Below are 19,334 nucleotides of genomic sequence, written 5' to 3'. Positions count from 1 at the left end.
CAAAGAATCAAAGGTACACTCACATTTTCTCACCTAAATTTAAAAAAAAAAATATTTTCTCTATCGTAAGTGTTACAGCTTACCAGTACATTAAATGTTTGTTAGTCTTGGATATTATCCATGTGAGCTCCTGCTTGCTTGAAATTAAGCATCATTGTTCTATTCATTAACTCTTGCAGCTTCTAAAAATGCCAGACCTACTCTTGGAAAAAGTATGGTTCACATGTTACACCTTGGTATTTTGTTAACGGTCATATATCTCAAACCTTCAACTGCCACAGTAAAATGAAATGAGTATAATTTATTGAGGGCTTCCTGTCAGAATTATAGCTTTTCAAAAGAGAGGAAAATGGTGTCTGGAAAGTAGCAGTTTTTAAAAAAATAATAATAACTAGGACATCCACCTGACTGCAAAGACCATAATTAGATCTGGTAGAGAAGTCTACAAATAGCATAGATGGCTATTTTTGTACTGAGTTCAAGAAGGCTTTGGCTTTCCCTAATTTGAACGTTTCTGGTAAAAAGATTGAGTTGGAAGCCCACAGCTTGGCAGATGTCTGGACGCCTTCCCCATGCCCGTGCAAAGAGTGAGCAGCCTAATGTAGAAAAAATGGCTCTTCTATGGACCAATGTGATTATGTACCCCTATGCGTTGTCTTTCTCTTGTCCCTGCATACTCAGTAGAGTACATGGTTCTCTGCTGTGTTTATTTGCAGGTGAGCATTTGTTTGATCCCTCAAGCTCAGTCACTGTGGGAAAGGCTGACTGAGACAAGTTCACCTCGCCTCTTTCCTTGTCTGATTTCTTCTCTTGGATCATGCACCTGGCCCTAGCAGTGTCTGGCCATAAGTGATACTGTCCTAGTCACAAAGCCTACCCCACCCCGCCACCAGTCCCCTGCCCTCTGCATCTCACCTCCTCAGTGTCCCCCTTTTCCCTGTATGGAGCTTATCCTGATTGAAAATGTCTACTCAAGCTTTGAGTCCCACGATCTGGGGTGATTATAATCGCCATCCCAAAACCTACCATCTGGCGGCCCAGTTGTCACTAGTGAGCTGCCATATTCCCCAAGTTTCTGTGTTACTCAGTCCAGTAGCTCAGCTGTGCTTCCCCCTCCTGATTTCTTCCAAGAAGCTCACCTCTGCTGGTCATGGTTTCTGGTTATAAATGCACACTTCAAACTCAGTTAGACATGGGAGCCACATCCAGACTTCTCTGCACGCTCCCAAACCTCAATAGGCACATGATAGACACATCCTCACTAAGCACAGATCTGTGAGTACCAAAGTGCTGTCAGAGCCAAGTGTGAACTCTGCACATAGCTTAATCCAGAGGTGACGATGCCACAGAGCCTCAGGGTGTTAAGTTACAGTCAAAGTTCACCATCAAGCTGGTGGCAGAGCCCTGCCTCAAACCATATCACTTGGCTCGTTATTCAGAACATACTGTAGCACAGCACTGCTTTTCAAATATGTTCTTTTGACTCTGAAGATCCCACGCAGAAGGTCTGTCTTAGCTATGTTTCTCTAGAGGAACAGAATCCATAAGATATGTGTAGAGAGAGAGACAGAGACAGAATTATTTTAAGGAATTGGCTCACATGACTATGAGGGTCAGGGACAGGCTGGAGATTCTTGCAGCTTTGCATCCCAAGATCCCTAGCTCAGGCAACAGGAAATGAGTAGAAGTTCTGGCAAAATATTTATTTAGTCTGGAAGCAGAACACATCAGAGGGGAAATGCCCTCTTTGCTCTTAAGGACTTCAACTGATTGCATGAGGCCCAGCAAGTTACATGATAATCTGCTTCACATAAGGCCAACTGATTTGATCACATCTAACTACTTCATAAGAGACCCTGGGGGTGCAAACAGTTAATGCACTCGACTGCTAACCCAGAGGTTGGAGGTTCAAGTCCACCCAAAGACAACTTGGAAAAAAGTCCTGATGATCTACCTACAAAAAATCAATATTGAAAACCCTATGGAGCACGGATCTACTCTGACATACATGGGGTCACCCCGAATCAAAGTCAACTTGATGACAACTGGTTTAGTGATTAGCTTGATCTATAATCTTCCAATTTCTGCCCAGACCTGGTAGGATGCTTGCTCTGGGAAGTCACCTTCCTTGTAAGATGTTTGATCAAGTCAAGGCCTTCGTGCTGTGAAGACCATGTGAGTGATGATGTGGGGAGACCCACAAATAAGGGGACATGCCTCCCCAACCCCAGCTGAGACCTGGAGCACCAAGTGAGGCAGAGATGTGCAGGTGCCCCTGAGCCTGGGCAAAGTGCAGACTTGAGGGCACCATTATTTATTGTTGTCTATTTAAGGCATTAACTTTTGGGGTGGTTTACTGTGTAGCAAGCACTAGGTAATTGATACAGTAAAGTCATCACTGGGCCCTTGATGCTCACCCAGCTTTGAGCTGTTCATCCTTCTAGACTGGGTTTGAAGACAGCCAGCTACAGCTAGAGGTCTGGGGGCCACAATGTAGGCTGCAACTTAGTTAGCTGCTGTGGAGTCAGTCCAACTCAAGGCTACCCCATGTACAACAGAACGAAACATTGCCTAGTCCTGTGCCATCTTCACGAGGGTTGGTACGTTCAAGTCCATTGTTGAGGCAACTGTGCATTTTGAATGGCTTCCAACCTAGGGGGCTTACGTTCCAGCACTATATCAAACAATATTCTGTTGTGATCCATAGGGTTTTCATTGGCTAATTTTTGGAAGTAGATTATCAAGGCTTTCTTCCAGTTCCTCTTAGTCTAGAAGCTCTGCTGAAACATGTCCACCATGGGCCACCCTGCTGGCATTTGAAATACCAGTGGCAAAGCTTCCAACATCACAGCAATATGCAAGCCCCTATAGCGCAACGTACTGATGGACCGGTGGTTGGTTTCTACTAAGATAGCCCCTGCTCTCAAATCGACTGTCGGATCAACAGAGAAAAATAACTATAAAGACCTCATAACCACACATTATTTAATTAAACTACCCATGAAAATGCATCTTCTTGAAAAGTCACATACAGTCATAACATACTTTATTAATCCTTACTAATAGACTGATACACTAAGTTTGATACATGACGGACATCTACATTTTTGTTGTTGTTGATGATCTTTTGACTTTATTATACTCTTGCTACTGTTACACAGAAGCTTAAAATTTTAAATAACCAAATCTGACCACTTTTCTTTATAGATTCTATTTACAGTATTATACTTAACAAGGATTTTTGCAAATCCTACCTTCTAAAAGCATTCACTTATATTTTATATTAGCACTTTGTCATTATTTATACTTGTATCTCTTTTTAAAATAATATTTTATTGTGTTTAAGGTAAAATTTTACACAGCAAATAAGTGTCCTATTTAACAATTTCTACACAAATTATTAGTGATATTGATTACATTTGTCACAATGTGTCATCATTCTCATTTATGCTGTTCCAGTTATACCATTTCCAGTAATCTAGTTTCCCTGACCCTTACCTTTTCATCTTTGCTTTAGAGTAGTTGTTGACCATTTGATCTCATATAGATGATTTTTTAAAGGAGCTCATTACTGATGGGTGATAGTCTTTATTTTATGAGCCAATCTGTCCTTTCGCTAAAAGGTGACCTCAGGGGATAATTTCTGTTTGAGGTTTAAAGAGTATCTCAGGGTGATAGTCTTGGGGAGTCCTCTAGTCTTGACTGGTCCAGTAAGTCTAGATTTTTTAAGAATTTGAGTTCTGGTCCACATTTTTCTCCCATTCTATCAGGGTCCATCTACTGTGGCTCTGATCAGAACAGATGGTTGTGGTAGCTGGGCACCATCTAGTTCTTGTAGACTCAGGGTAGATGAGGCCATGGTTTGTGTAGACTATTAATCCTGTAGACTACTTTCTTCTCTGAATCTTCGGTTTCCCTCTTTCTCTTTTGTTCCAAATGAGCAGAGATTAATAATTGTGTTTCAGATGGCCACTCAAAAGCTTTTATTAAGACCCTAGACACTACTCACCACATTGGAATGTACAACATATACTTTATGAACTATATTATGCCAATTAACTGAGTTGTTCCGTGAGACTATGGTCCTAAACCTTCAAATCTAGAAAACCAGTCTCACGAGATGTTTGGGTTTGTCCAAGAAGTATCCGTAATTTTGTCCCCTATGTGTTTTATTATATTTGGCGATACACATGCAGGCACACATGTACCTGTATGTACATAAGCCTATAGATACATCTACCTATGGACACATATGTATGCACATATTCATACCCATGCACATATATGCCTATATACATATTTGTGTAACCACACACATATGTTTTGGTTGTTGTTGGTGTTGTTGCAAAATTATATTTGTCGTATCCTCTACCAAAAATATTCTTTTCTCTTGTTCACTTCTTAGTGACATCATTTACCTTGGTCAAGCTGTGTACACTTCACACACATCTGATGTTACCTTTCCCATTACCAAAAATAATGAAGAGTCTACTATCTCGTGAATGCCTCCGCCTCTGCCCTACACCCTTCCCTGGTAACCACCAATGAGCGCTCGTCTCTGTATATATATGTATCTATTCTTGTCCTCTTATAAAACTGTGATCATACAATATTTGTTCTTATATGCTTGACTTATTTCACATAGTATTATGCCCTCCAGGTCAGTCCATGTTATAATGTTTCATGAACTCATCATTGTTCTTTATGGATATGTAGTATTCCATTGTGTGTATGTACTGCACTTTGCTTATCCATTCATCTGTTGATGGGCACTTAGGTTATTTCCATCCTTTTGCTATTGTGAATGCTGCAATGAACATAGCTACTCATATGTCTGTCTGTGTCTCTTTTATTAGCTATCTAGGGTGTATAACTAGGAGTGGAATTGTTAGATCATAAGGTATTTCTATTTCTAGCTTTGTTTTAAATTTTATTTTTTTGTTGAGAAAATACACAGCAAAACATTCACCAATTCAACCACTTCTGCATGTACAATTCAGTGACAGTTATTACATTCTTCAAATTGTGCAACAATTCTCACTCTCTTTTTCTGAGTTGTTCCTTTCCTATTAACATAAAGTCACTGCCCCATAAGCTTCCTATCTAATCTTTCAAGTTGCTCTTGTCACTGCTCCCATACAGATAGTTCTTAAAAGAGCATAATGCTCAAGTTAGACATTTTTTTTACTAGTCAGCCTAAAGTATTCTTTGGTTTTAAGAAGACTTCAGGGGATATTTTTGGTTTAAGTTTTAAAGATTATCTCAGGGCAATAGTTTCAGGGATTCATTCAGCCTCATGGCTCCAGAAAGTTTGGAGTCCATTAAAATTTTAAATTCTGTTCTGCATTTTCCCCCTTTTGATCAGGATTCTTCTGTAGAATGTTTGATCAAAATGTTCAGTAATGGTAGCCAGGCACCATCCAGTTCTTTTGGTCTCATGGCAAAGGAGGCAGTTGCTCATGGAGGCGATTAGCTACACATTCCATATCTTCCTCCTATTCCTGACTCTCCTTCCTCTGTTGCTCCAGGTAAACAGAGACCAATTGTCATGACTTGGATGGCTGCTTGCAAGCTTTTAAGACCCCCAAGCATTACTCAACGAACTAGGAAGTAGAACAGAAGCACTAAATACATGATTAGGCCAGTTAACTGGGATGTCCCATGAAACCATGACCCTAAACCTCCAAACCAAGGAACCATATCCCATTAGGTATTTGATTGTACATAAGCAGCCTCAGCAGCTACCCTTTTTTTTGTAAATATGTCTATCACACAACTTTTGCCAGTTCAGCTTTTACCGGTGTACAACTAATGGACAGCAATTACAATAATCGGCTGTGCAACCCTACACTTCATTGATCAATGTGATTTTTAACTGTTAACGGTGATGGGAAAATTGCACTGATGTTTCTAACTTTTTGAGGAAACACCATACCATTTTCTGTAGTGGTTGTACCATTTTACAATCCCACCAGCAGTGGGCAAGTGTTCCAATCTCCCCACATCCTTGCCAGCATCTGTTGTTTCTCTCTCTTTTTTTAATCAGTGCCATTGTAGCTGAGGTGAGACGGTATCTCACTGCAGTTTTGATTTGATCTCTCCAACGGCTAATGATCGTGAGCATCTTTTCATGTGTTTGTTGGCTGCTTGAATCTCCCCTTTGGTGAAGGGTCAGTCCAGGGACATCTACTTGAAGGCTACCTTTTCTAAAGGATCACTAAATCTGGAAAATGTAGCAATAAAGTAAGCGTTACACACCCACTTTTTCTATCAGTTCTAATTTTTAGAACACATAATAATGCAGGATTGAACAGTTGAAAAGCATCCATTTGCTTTAATTTGCAAGGAGGCACAGCAAACCAAAGGGAAGCTTAGCACTTGGAGAAGACATCTGCCTTGTTTAGACATTGTTTATAGGGTGCAGAAAATTTGCTCGTTTGCTGCTTATAACAGGTTATTAGCTATTAGTATAGTTTCCCTGAATGAAAGACCTGGTGATATACTTCTGAAAATCAGCTAATGAAACCCCTATAGATCACAACTGTCTGATCTGCAACTGATCATGGGGATGGCCCAGGACCAGAGAGCATTTGGTTCTGCTGTGCATGAGGTCACCGTGAGTTGGGGCTGACTCAAGGGCATCTAACAACAACAAGAACCACAACAACATCTCCCTGCATTACTTAAACCCTTAATAACTCAGAGGATAGGAGCCATGTAAAGGCCGATATCTATATTCACAAAATCTAAGTTGAAAGATCTGGTTTGTCCAAAACACAGATTTGCACACAGAATGTCCAAGCAATTTTCTCATTGCTGCTTCTGCCCTGCCTCCTTCATTATGAATCAGTGACAGATATTTGTTAATGATGTCTTGTCTATTTTTATTGTGGATGTATAGGATTTTAAAGATATAGACAGTGGCTATATAATCCATGCATATTTTCCATGGTGATAATTTATTCCTGACTTCATGACCCACAGAGATAATTTTTCCGCCGCTTGATTTTGGTAGACAGGGTCTCATAGGTGGCCTTTCAGATACTCCAACAAAGGTAAGAGTCATCCTTAACCACCAGCTTCACGAACACATTAGTTATTGTTGTTATTTGCCATGGAGTCAGCTCCAGCTCATGGCGACCTCATGTTGAAGAGAAGGAAATGCTGCCCAGTCCTGCACCATCTTCATGATGGTTGGTATGTCTGATTCCATTGTGGCATTGCGTCAATCCGTCTCATGGAGGGTTTCCCTCGTTTTCCCTGACCCTCTCAATCATGGTGTCCTTCTCCAGGGATTGGTCCCTCCTGATGATGTGTTTAAAGTAAAAGAATTGAAGTCTTGAACAATATTATGTGATCCATAGAGTTTTCATGGAATACATGAATACTTTTAGAAAAAACAAAAGCACCAAAAGAAATGGACCAGGACTGAGAGGGTGGTACTAGGGACTTTGATGATCTTCCACCTTCAGGAGGGAGAAAAAGTGGATGGTCTGAATATATGAACTGAAGACAAGGAAGCAAGATCTGGAGTGAGACTGCTCTAAGCAGAAAAACCGTGCCAACCCAAACCCGCCTCTGGCTCAATCTGCAAAGCGGAGCCCAGCGTCCAGGAGACAGGGACACGTGCTCAGAGAACCAAGCTGGCCAGTGCTCAGAGGCTGCAATGCTCTTACTTTAGCAGAAGGAATGTGTGCCCAGGAAAAGCCACTCTTGCTGATGTTTTTGATTTCTTACAAATGCAAGTCTGGGTAGCACTCTTCTCTGCGTTGAAAGGACCTCATTTTCTCTAGTTGAGATGCTTCCCTCTGGGCTAACTATGATTGCAGACTGGATCAGCAAGAATACATTGCCCTATAGGATAACTTTCTTGATGTTAGGCTCATGCCAGCCAAATTCCTGGGAACAGCAAACAGACTTTCATAAGTACCACAGGCATGTCTGGTTTTTTAAGCTTCAGCAAAGAGCATTTTTCTGAGACTGATATGAAACAGATTTAATAAACGTGTAACAAAACAATCTTCTCTTTCTTCATTTTTTTGTGGTGATTTTTCCTTTTTCCCCAAACTGGAATTACTTTTTCAGCATTTGGTGAGTAATTAGTTAAATGGAAATCATGTGAAAGGTTTTTATTTACATTTATTCAGAAAAAATAAATTGCTTGTGTTACTTTTGTTAAAATGGGAGTTCACATATTTTGACTTCTCATAGCAACACAAGAGAAAAATCGCAAATAAAAGTAAAAAATAACATCAGGTGTTCCTTTCTCAAAGCATTAAGTGTGAAACAAACTAACAACACAGAAACAAAACTCCCAAGTCAACAGTAGCTTTCTTCTGATGAACTGGCAATAAGAGCAAAAAAATTGCAAAGTTATTATGATTTGCTACTGCTAGCCCCTTAATTAAACCTGGCTCTGGCATTCCGTGGGTGGAGACGGGCAGAGATGTTGCCATAAATGCAGGGTGGTGTAAGCAGTTCGTTATCAGCTGCTAACTGGAGAGGCTGGCAGTTCAACCCACCCAGAGTGCCTAGAAAGGAAGTTCTCGTGATCTGCTTCTGTAATGATTCCAGCCAAGAAAACCCTATGGAGCAGTTCTCTTCTGTCACATGGGGTTGTCATGAGTCAGAATCGACTTGATGGCACATAAAAACAGCAACAATATGATCCTATTTATTGTTCACAGTTGCAAGCCTCTGACATTGATATTATTGTTTGCATTTTACAAGTGAGAAGATTGAAACACAGCGAGAGAGGTTAATTATGACCCATTTAATCATACGAATAGTGTTAGAGCTGGGATTTGAAGATTAGAACCCACACAGGCTAAGTCTGGAGCACGTGTTCTTCACCACCATTTTCTCAGCCACAATGCTTCTCTGATACAGTAAAGCAATTATCTGCCACCAAAAAATGAAATAACTTGTAAGTCAAATATGAGCTTTGAATCAGCAAGAATTGTACATAAATGAGAAAAACATCAATATTACATTTCTGAAAACCAAACTAGTTTAAAAATTGACAAAAGTATCACACAAATAGACATATGCACACCCATGTTCATTGCAGCAAATAGCAAAAAAGACAGAAACCACCTAGATGCCCATCAACAGACGAATAGATAAACAAACTGTGGTACATACACACAATGGAGTATTATGCAATAATGAAGAACAATGATGAATCTGTGAAGCATCTCACAACATGGATGAATTTGGAGGGCATTATGCTGAGCAAAATAAGTCAATCACAAAAGAATGAATATTGTATGAGACCACTACTATAAAAACTCATGAAAAGATTTACTCACAAAAAGAAACAATCTTTGATGATTAGGAGGGAGAGAAGTGGTGGGGATGGAAAAACAATAAATAGACAATAGATAAGTGGTAACTTTGGTGAAGGGTAAGACACTACACAGTACTGGGCAAGCCAGCACAACTTGTACAAGGAAACGTCATGGAAGCTCCATAGATACATCCAAACTCCCTGAGGGACTGAATTACTGGGCTGAGGGCTGTGGGGACCATGGTCTCGGGTAACATGTAGCTCAATTGGTGTAACATAGTTTATAAAGAAAATGTTCTACATTCTACTTTGGTGAGCAGCATCTAGGTCTTAAAAGCCTGTGAGAGGCCATCTAAGATACTCCACTGGTCTCACCCCTTTGGGGGCAAGGAAGAATGAAGAAAACTAAAGATACAAGGGAAAGATTAGTCCAAAGGACTAATTAGTCCAAAGCACAACTAAATGGTGCCCAGCTACCACCACTGACTGCGTCTGACAGGGATCACAATAGTGGGTCCTAGACAGAGCTGGAGAAAAATGTAGAACAAAATTCCAACTCACAATAAAAGACCAAACTTACTGGCCTGACACAGACTGGAGAAACCCAGAAAGTATGGTCCCTGGACACCCTTTTGGCTCAGAAATGAAGTCACTCCTGAGGTTCACCCTTCATCCAGAGATTAGACAGGCCCATAAAACAAACCAAGACTAAAGGAGCACACCAGCCCAGGGGCAAGGACAAGAAGGCAAGAGGGGACAGGAAAGCTGGTAATGGGGAACCCAAAGACAAGAAGGGAGAGTGTTGACATGTCCTGGCGTTGTTAACCAATATCATAAAACAATATGTGTACTGTTTAATGAGAAGCTAGTTTGTCCTGTAAACTTTCATTTAAGTACAATGAAAAAAAAGAAAGACTGAAGTATAAAAGCACATGTGAAAATGTGGGGCTGCTGAGGAGACTCACAGTGACAGTGTGGCCCGGCTATACAAGCTGGTATATTGAAGCAGTCATGACAAGAACAGTGTCAGTTCTCAGAAGCAGAGGAATAGTGTCAATGCTGCCGCATGCTCAAATGCCTCCAGATGGGGATGAACTGGAAGGCAGTCAGAGAGATGGCATGCCTGGGGGCCAGAACAAGGGCAGAGGACCAGCTAACAGAGCAGAGGAAGAGAAGGAAAGGACCATGTTGGGCGGAGTCTGAGGAGGTCGATCACTGGAGCAACCACGGTGACAGAGACCACAGTTCCTGCTGACACAGAGCTTCAGAGAACAACCAGCCCTCACCAGGCTACACACAGTCCACCAGATCTAAATGGATTCATGGCAATCAGGGAGGAGAACATGGGGATGTCATGCCTCCACACTATCAATACATACTGCACCTTTTCAGGTATTCTGGCCACTTGCCACTTCTGCCCCCACAAGCTCGAAGCTTGGATCCTCAGTCATCCAGTCTGATTCACCAGCTGGGGTTAGCCGAAGACCTGGAGCCATTAGACACACCTATGTTGATTGCAGGTGGACATGCTGTGGCACAGGCAGAATCACTTGCCCTGCTTGCCGCCTGTCGGATGAGCTGCTCTTCAGCTCAACAAACTGCCTTTCTTCTGCAGCTCTCAATCAAGGATTACACATGCCTCCTGAGCTTCACATGGCAGAAGTTAATCCTGCTATCCTCCCTCACTGTTTATAGCAAGCAGATCTTTGGAGAGCTGGCTGATGTTCTCACCCTCTGATGAACAGCTACACAGATTTAGTGATGAAGGGATTGAGGTGGTCAAGTTCTATCAGCTAAAGGTCAGCAATGAGAAGTACACTTGTATGAAAGCAATTAACTTCCTAAATCAAGATATCAGGGGTCTGACCAGTGCCTCACAGGTGGAACAGTTGAACAAGCAACATTGGTACATTTGACAGGATTTCACTGAATAGAAATACACACATCAGACAAGCCACTTTCCTGACTTCATGATGTGCTTGCCCAAGATTCAATATATTTCAGGAAAGACGGTGAATGTGTCCCTGGAGCAGCTGCCCCTGCTCTTTAAGGTGGTGCTGCATTCGTGCAAGACAAGCGTGGGCAAGAAATGTCTTAGGCTAGGTCCTTTACAGAATTCTCTACAGAAGAAAGTGAAGTATATATATAAATTTATATAGAGAGAGATTTATCTCAAGGAAATGGCTCATGTGGTTGTAGAGGCTGGCAAGTCCCAAGGCCATGGGTCAGGCATCAGGCTGGAGGCTTCTCCTGACTCATGTAACTGCAGGGGCTGATGAACCCAAGATCAGCAGGCAATATGGTAGGCAGCTGGTTCAAGTTTCAAGAACCAAAGTTCAGATGATGATGAGCCAGATACAGGATCCAGAGCAAGCAAGTGAGCTTTGCCAGAATGTTCATATATATATATATCTCAGATGCAGGCCACACTCCCAAGGAAACTCCCCTTACAACTGATTGGCTGATCACATCAGAGTACATCATGGAGGATGACTACATCATTACAAAAGTGTCAAACTTTATCATTACATAACTGCCAAACTACATCATTATATAAACTGCCAAGCTACATCATTACATAAATGCCAAATCACTGAGAATCATGGCCCAGTCAAGCTGACACACATCCTTAACCATCACAGTCCACCCCTTGTCAACTTGGCACCTGTGCACATCTTAAACCATACACAATCTCTAAATAAAACAATTACAAAGTCATACTTGTGCCTAACATGATACAATTAACACACATGTAACCAAAAACAAACTAGCCTCATTTACATCTTAGTAAGTGAAGAAAACAAAAATCTTTGATGCACACACACCAAAAAGAAATACTCATAACAAGTACAGTCCTTTTTTCTGCAGCTGGTCAGATCTGAATAAATGTCCATACCTTGAAATGTGCGTTACCACAGACACACACAGCTGCACTGCTTCCTCTCCCTGTTGACGATACTCTTGTTTTTAGCTGCCAGGGACTAATTTATTCTTGGATGCAACTGCAGATTGTTAGAAAACTTTCACAGGCATGGGAGAGGACTGTTCTGAGAAATGTTATGTCTTCAAAAGTATCTCATCTATTTTCTGTTTGTTCTCATGCATTTCTTCATCTTTGGAGAAGAAAACACAAGTTAATTGAGAGAGAGAGACAGAAAAAAAAAAAAAAGAAAGAAAATGACAAGGCCAAACCTAGGGATGCCATATTTTAAATCCTCATCTGGATCATCAAGTCCCCACAGTGCCAATGAAGACCAGATGAGGCACATGAGCTGAAACAAAGAGGAGAATGTACAATTAACATTTTCAGAAAGTCCATAAATGCTTAGCTTTGAAGAACAAGACTATGATTTCGGGCCATGTCATCATAGTGGTATGTTTGTAACTGAGATTAGACTGAAAAGAAAAAGAATTAAAGCAAACAAAGTGTTGGTGTGCACCATCCCTCCCCAACACTTGCATGTGCTCCTGTTCCTCAAATGGAGGTCATTGTCTGGACTAGAGAGGTGATAGGTCATGGAGGTATGACATTACATGACACCCAGAGTCATTCTGTAACCTTGAGATTCAAATATAACACTCTGTGTTATAGGTAGTGGGTTAGTTTCCCCAGGAACCCGTAAAAAATGTACCATAAACCAGATGGCTTAAAACAAGAGAAATTGGGGAGGCAGGGCCAAGATGGTTGAGTAGTCAAATGCTTCCTGTGATCCCTCTTCCAACAAAGAACAGAAAGAAAAGCTGAATTGATTATATATGACAATCTAGGAGCCCTGAACATCAAAGGCAAAGTTGAGAAATCCGATTGAGTGGCAGGGGGAGGGAGAGAGTGTTCAGAAGCAACAAAGAGTTGCCAGACCTGACCCCGCGGGAACCAGCACCTCACAGGACTGATTGGCTGGTGTGTGCAGTGAGGCAAGCAGTGACATTTGGGACATTTTTTCCACATTGGGAGAGACCAAGCGGCAGAGAGCGTATTCAAGCCTCCAGAACCAGTGAAAAGCCATGTTCAATTGGCAAAAGATAAGTACATGTGTCTAACCCACCGCATGGATCAAAAAGCACCCCATTTGGGAAGAACCTTTCTCCCATTTACCTGCTTCCTCCCCACTCTGCACCAGTTCCTGGGCCAACTTCAGTGACTGCTGCATTCCCTGGGCCGGAAGTAGGACCCGTCACGCACCCGGAGCCATTTCCCAGCCTTGGAGAGGGAACAAATAAACAAAGAGGAAAAAATAATCTGCCAGCTCCCCTAAGCTGGGAACTCAGGGCAGGGACAGCTCCTTTGCCTAGGCAGTGGCATAAGGGGTCCAGGGACTTTTAATGCCTTTCACCCCTGTGTAGACCTGTGTGGGCTCATTTCAATAGTGTAGACCCTCATAGCACAATACAACAGGGTATATACCTGAAGCCTAACTTCAGTTGTATCAGATATATGGTGGAGTGGTAGGTTCGTGACATTTGAAACAGCTCTGCCCATTAACCAGGGTTGTTAACTACCCACAGCAGGGGCCTGAAGACTGGTGGCTCCACCCATGCCACCTAGCCACCTGTGACAGGGCCCAAGAATAAGAAGTCCTCCCAGTCCTTACAGCCAACAGCATTGGGTTCCCATAGTCTCTGGCTGCAAATCCCACCCCCCTACCCACTCTAGGGAACAGGGATGCATTTTCTTCCCAGACACTCAGGGGTAGCCATCAGCCCCCTGCCTTGCTTAGCACGTGACCCCCTACTACAGCCAGATAACTGTGACTACTTCAATCACCCTTGCCCATCTAGGACTGTAGGTGAGAGCCTGCACCACACACTTGGTGACTGACTACCTGAACACCTGAGCCGAATTCATACAAGAAAAGTAAACAGACTCCTGGGCTCACATACCTGGTAACAGATCTAACCACCTGGTGACAGGACATTAGTGATTCAAGGCACCAATAATCAAACTAGCTCTATGAGCAGCCTATTTGGGCATATCAAAACAAAACAAAACAAGAAGCTAGGACACAGTAAACAAACATAAAATAAATAAACATAATAACTTATTGATAGTTCGGAGACAACAGTCAATAGCAAGTCACATAGAGAGGCAGATCATGACGGCTTCAGGAAGCTCCCAAAACAAAAAATCAAGAAATCTCCAGAGGAAGAGCACTTCTTGGAATTACTGGAGGCAGAATACAAAAGACTAATATACAGACTCTTCAAGAGCTCAGGTAAAACGCAGAACAAGCCAAGGAACACACAGACAAAGCAACAGAGGAACTTAAGAAGATTATTAATTTAAGAGGCTGCAAGAATCCATAGAGAGACAACAATCAGAAATCCAGAAGATTAACAATAAAATTTCAGAACTAGACAACTCAATAGAAAGTCATAGGAGCAGAACTGAGGCAATAGAAGTCAGAATTAGTGAGATTGAAGGTAAAGTACTTGACACCAACTTATTTGAGGAAAAATCAGATAAAAGAGTTTTAAAAAATGAAGAAACCCTAAAAATTATGTGGGACTCTATCAAGAGGAATGACCTACGAGTGACTGGAATACCAGAACAGAGGGGATAACAGAAAATGCATAGAGAATTGTTGAAGATTTTTTGGCAGAAAAATTCCCTGTTGTTGTGAAAGATGAGAAGATATCTATTCAAGATGATCATTGAACCCCACACAAGGTAGATCCCAAAAGAAAGTCACCAAGATATGTTATAATCAAACTTGCCAAAACCAAAGAAAAACAGAATTTTAAGAGCATCTAAGGATAAATGAAAAGTCATCTACAAAGGAAAGTCAATAAGACTAAGGTTGGACTACTCAGCAGAAACCACGCAGGCAAGAAGGCAATGGGATGATATATATAAAGCCTTGAAGGGAAAAAAAAAAAAACCTGCCAGCCAAGAATTATATACCCAGCAAAACTGTCTCTCAAATATGATGACAAAGTTAGGGCATTTCCAGATAAACAGAAGTTTAGGGAATTTCCAAAAACCAAACCAAAATTACAAGAAATACTAAAGTAGTCCTCCGGTTAGAAAATCAATAACATCAGATAACAATCCAAGACTAGAACACAGGAGAGAGCAACCAGATATCAACCCAGATAGGGAAATCACAAAAATAAATCAAAGCTACAACACTGAAAATAGGAAAACAGAGACGTCAATATGTAAAAGATGACAATATTAAAACAAAAAGAGGGACTTAAAAAATATAATCATAGATCTTTCAAATGGAGAGGAAGTCAAGGTGATATAAAGAAATAAAAGAATGGTTTCAACTTAGAAAAATAGGGGTAAATGTTAAGGTAATCACATAGAAAACTAGCAATCCTACACATCAAAATAAAAAACAAGAAAAACATAAAAGACTCAGCAAATACAAAATCAACAACAATGAAAAAGTTGAAAAGAAAATACACAAAGAAAAATGACTCAGCACAGAAAATTAAGTGGAACAAAGAAACTGTCAACAGTACACAAAAAATACATCAAAATGACAGCACTAAACTCATACCTATCAATAATTATGCTGAATAGAAACAGACTAAATGCACCAGTAAAGAGACAGAGTGGCAGAATGGATAAAAAAACACAATCCATCTGCATGTTGCCTACAAGAGACACACCTTAGACTTAAAGACACAAACTAAAACTCAAAGGATGGAAAAAAATATATCAAGCAAACACTCAAAAAGCAGCAGGAGTGACAATATTAATCACTGACAAAATAGACTTTAAAACAAAATCCACCACAAAGGATAAGGAAGAACACTCTATAATGATTAAAGGGTCAATACACCAGGAGGACATAACCATAATAAATATTTACACATCCAATGACAGGGCTCCAAAATACATAAAACAAACTCTAACAGCATTGAAAAGAGACATAGACAACTCCACAATAATAGTAGGATATTTCAACACACCACTTTCGGTGAAGGACAGAACATCCCGAAAGAAGCTCAATAAAGACACAGAAGATCTAAATACCACCAGCAACCAACTTGATCTCATAGACATACACAGGACACTTCACTCAACAGCAGCCAAGTATACTTTCTTTCCCAAAGCATATAGAATATTCTCCAGAATAGACCACATATTAGGCCATAAAACAAATCTTAACAGAATCTAAAGCATTAAAATATTACAAAGCATCTTTTCTGACCAGAAAGCCATAAAAGTAGAAAGCAATAACAGGAAAAGCAAGGAAAAAATCAAACACATGGAAACTGAACAACACCTCACTCAAAAACTACTGGGTTATAGAAAAAATTAAGCATGGAATAAAGAAATTCATACATTCAAATGAGAATGAAAACACATCCTACCATAACCTTTGGGACACAGCAAAAGCAGTGCTCAGAGTTCAATTTATAGCAATAAATGCACACATCCAAAAAGAAGAAAGGGCCAAAACCAAAATATTAGCTCTACAACTCGAACAAATAAAAAGATAGCAGCAAAAGAAGCCCTCAGGCACCAGAAGAAAGCAAATAATAAAAGTTAGATCAAAATTAAATGAAATAGAAAAACAAATGAAAGAGTTAACAAGACCAAAATCTGGTTCTTTGAAAAGATCAACAACATCGATAAACCATTGGCCAACCTGACAAAAGAAAAACAGGAGAAGAAGCAAATAACCCCTATAAGAAATGAGATGGGTGATATCACAACAGACCCAACTGAAATGAAAAGAATCATAACAGAATACTGTGAAAAATTGTACTCTAACAAATTTGAAAACCTAGAGGACATGGACAAATTTCTAGAAACTCACTACCTACCTAAACTGACACAAACACAGGTAGAACAACTAAATAAACCTATAACAAGAAATTGAAAAGGTAATTAAAAAACTCCCAACAAAAAAAAAAGCCCTGGCCCAGACAGTTTCACTGGAGAAATCTACCAAACTTCAGAGAAGAGTTAACACCACTACTACTAAAGGTATTTCAGAGCCTAGAAAAGGATGGAATACTCCCAAACTCAATCTATGAAGCCAGCATAACCCTGATACCCAAACCAGGTAAAGACACCACAAAAAAAGAAAATTACAGACCAATATCCCTCATGAACGTAGATGCAAAAATCCTCAACAAAATTCTAGACAATAGAATTAAAAAACATATCAAAAAAATAGTTCACCAAAACCAAGTGGGATTCACACCAGGTAGGCAGAGATGGTTTATTATTAGAAAAACAATCGATGTAATCCATCACATATATAAAACAAAAGACAGGAACCACATGATCTTATCAATCAATGCAGAAAAGGCATTTGACAAAGTCCAACACCCATTCATGATAAAAACTCTCAGCAAAATAGGAATAGAAGGGAAATTCCTCAACCTAATTAAGGGCATGTATACAAAGCCAACAGCCAACATCATCCTAAATGGAGAGAGTCTGAAAGCATTCTTCTTGAGAACGGGCCTGGACAAGGATGTCCTTTATCACCACTCTTATTCAACATTGTGCTGGAAGTCCTAGCCAGAGCAATTAGGCTAGAAAAAGAAATAAAGGACATTCAGATTGGTAAGGAAGAATAAAAGTATCTCTATTTGCAGATGATATGATCTTATACACAAAAAACCCCAAAGAATCTGCAAGAAAACTACTGAAACTAATAGAAGATTTCAGCAAAGTATCTGGATACAAGATCAACACACAAAAATCAGTTAGATTCCTCTACAACAACAAATAGAACTTCGATGAGGATATCACCAAATCAATACCATTTACAGTAGCCCCCAAGAAGATAAAATACTTAGGAATAAATCTAACCAGAGAGATAAAAGACCTATACAAAGAAAACTACAAGACACTACTACAAGATACCAAAAGAGACCTATGTAAGTGGAAAAACATACCTTGCTCATGAATAGGAAGACTCAACTTTATGAAAATGTCTATTCTACCCAAAGCGATCTATAGATACAATGCAACCCTGTCCCAAATTCCAGTGGCATTTTTTTTAACGAGATGAAGAAACAATCACCAACTTCAAGTGGAAAGGGAAGAGGTCTCGGATAAGTAAAGCACTACTGCAGAAGAAGAACAAAATAGGAGACCTCACACTACCTGATTTTAGAACCTACTATACTGCCATGGTAGTCAAAACAGCCTGGTACTGGTACAACAGCAGATACATAGACCAATGGAACAGAATTGAGAATCCAGACATAAATTCATCCACCTATGAGCAACTGATACTTGACAAAGGTGCAAATTCCCTTAACTGGGGAAAAGACAGTCTCTTTAACAAATGGTGCTGGCATAACTGGATACCCATCTGCAAAAAAAATGAAATAAGACCCAACCTCACACCGTGCACAAAAACTAACTCAAAATGGATCAAAGACCTAAATATAAAATCTAAACTGGTAAAGATCATGGAAGAAAAAATAGGGAAAACACTAGGAGCCCCGATACATGGCATAAACAGAATACAAAACATTAGTAACAATGCACAAACATCAGAAGACGAAGACTTCACCAAAAGAGTCAAAAGACAACCTACACACTGGGAAAAAAATTTTGGCTACAACAAATCCGATCAGTGTCTAATCTCTAAAATCTACAGGATACTGCAAAACCTCAACCACAAAAAGACAAATTACCCAGTTAAAAAATGGATCAAAGGATATGGATAGCAACAGGCACTTCACCAAAGAAGACATTCAGGTGGCTAACAGACACATGAAGAAGTGCTCATGATCATTAGCCATTAGAGAAATGCAAATCAAAACTACAATGAGATACCATCTCACCTCAACAAAGCTAGCATTAATCCAAAAAATACAAAATAATAAATGTTGGAGAGGTTGTGGAGAGACTGGAACACTTTTACACTGCTGGTAGGAATGTAAAATGGTATAACCACTTTGAAAATCAATTTGGTGCTTCCTTCAAAAGCTAGAAATAGAAGTACCATACGATCCAGCAATCCCACTCCTTGGAATATATTCTAGAGAAATAAGAGCCATCACACAAATAGATATATGCACACCCAGGTTCATTGCAGCAGTGTTCACAATAACAAAAAGA

The 19,334-nt window shown here is 40.2% G+C and overlaps 1 pseudogene; it reads left to right on the top strand.

Annotated features, from left to right (window-relative positions):
- The window catches only part of LOC101358360 (nuclear receptor subfamily 6 group A member 1-like), a 165,295-nt pseudogene extending 151,633 nt beyond the window's left edge, over positions 1-13,662 (top strand).
- Positions 13,663-19,334: the final 5,672 nt, after the last annotated feature.

This window comes from Trichechus manatus, unplaced genomic scaffold (genome assembly GCF_000243295.1).
Source record: "Trichechus manatus latirostris isolate Lorelei unplaced genomic scaffold, TriManLat1.0 scaffold00002, whole genome shotgun sequence".
NCBI classification, from domain to species: Eukaryota; Metazoa; Chordata; class Mammalia; order Sirenia; family Trichechidae; genus Trichechus; species Trichechus manatus.
Note: the sequence above shows the minus strand (reverse complement) of the source record. Positions and strands in the feature narration are given on the sequence as shown.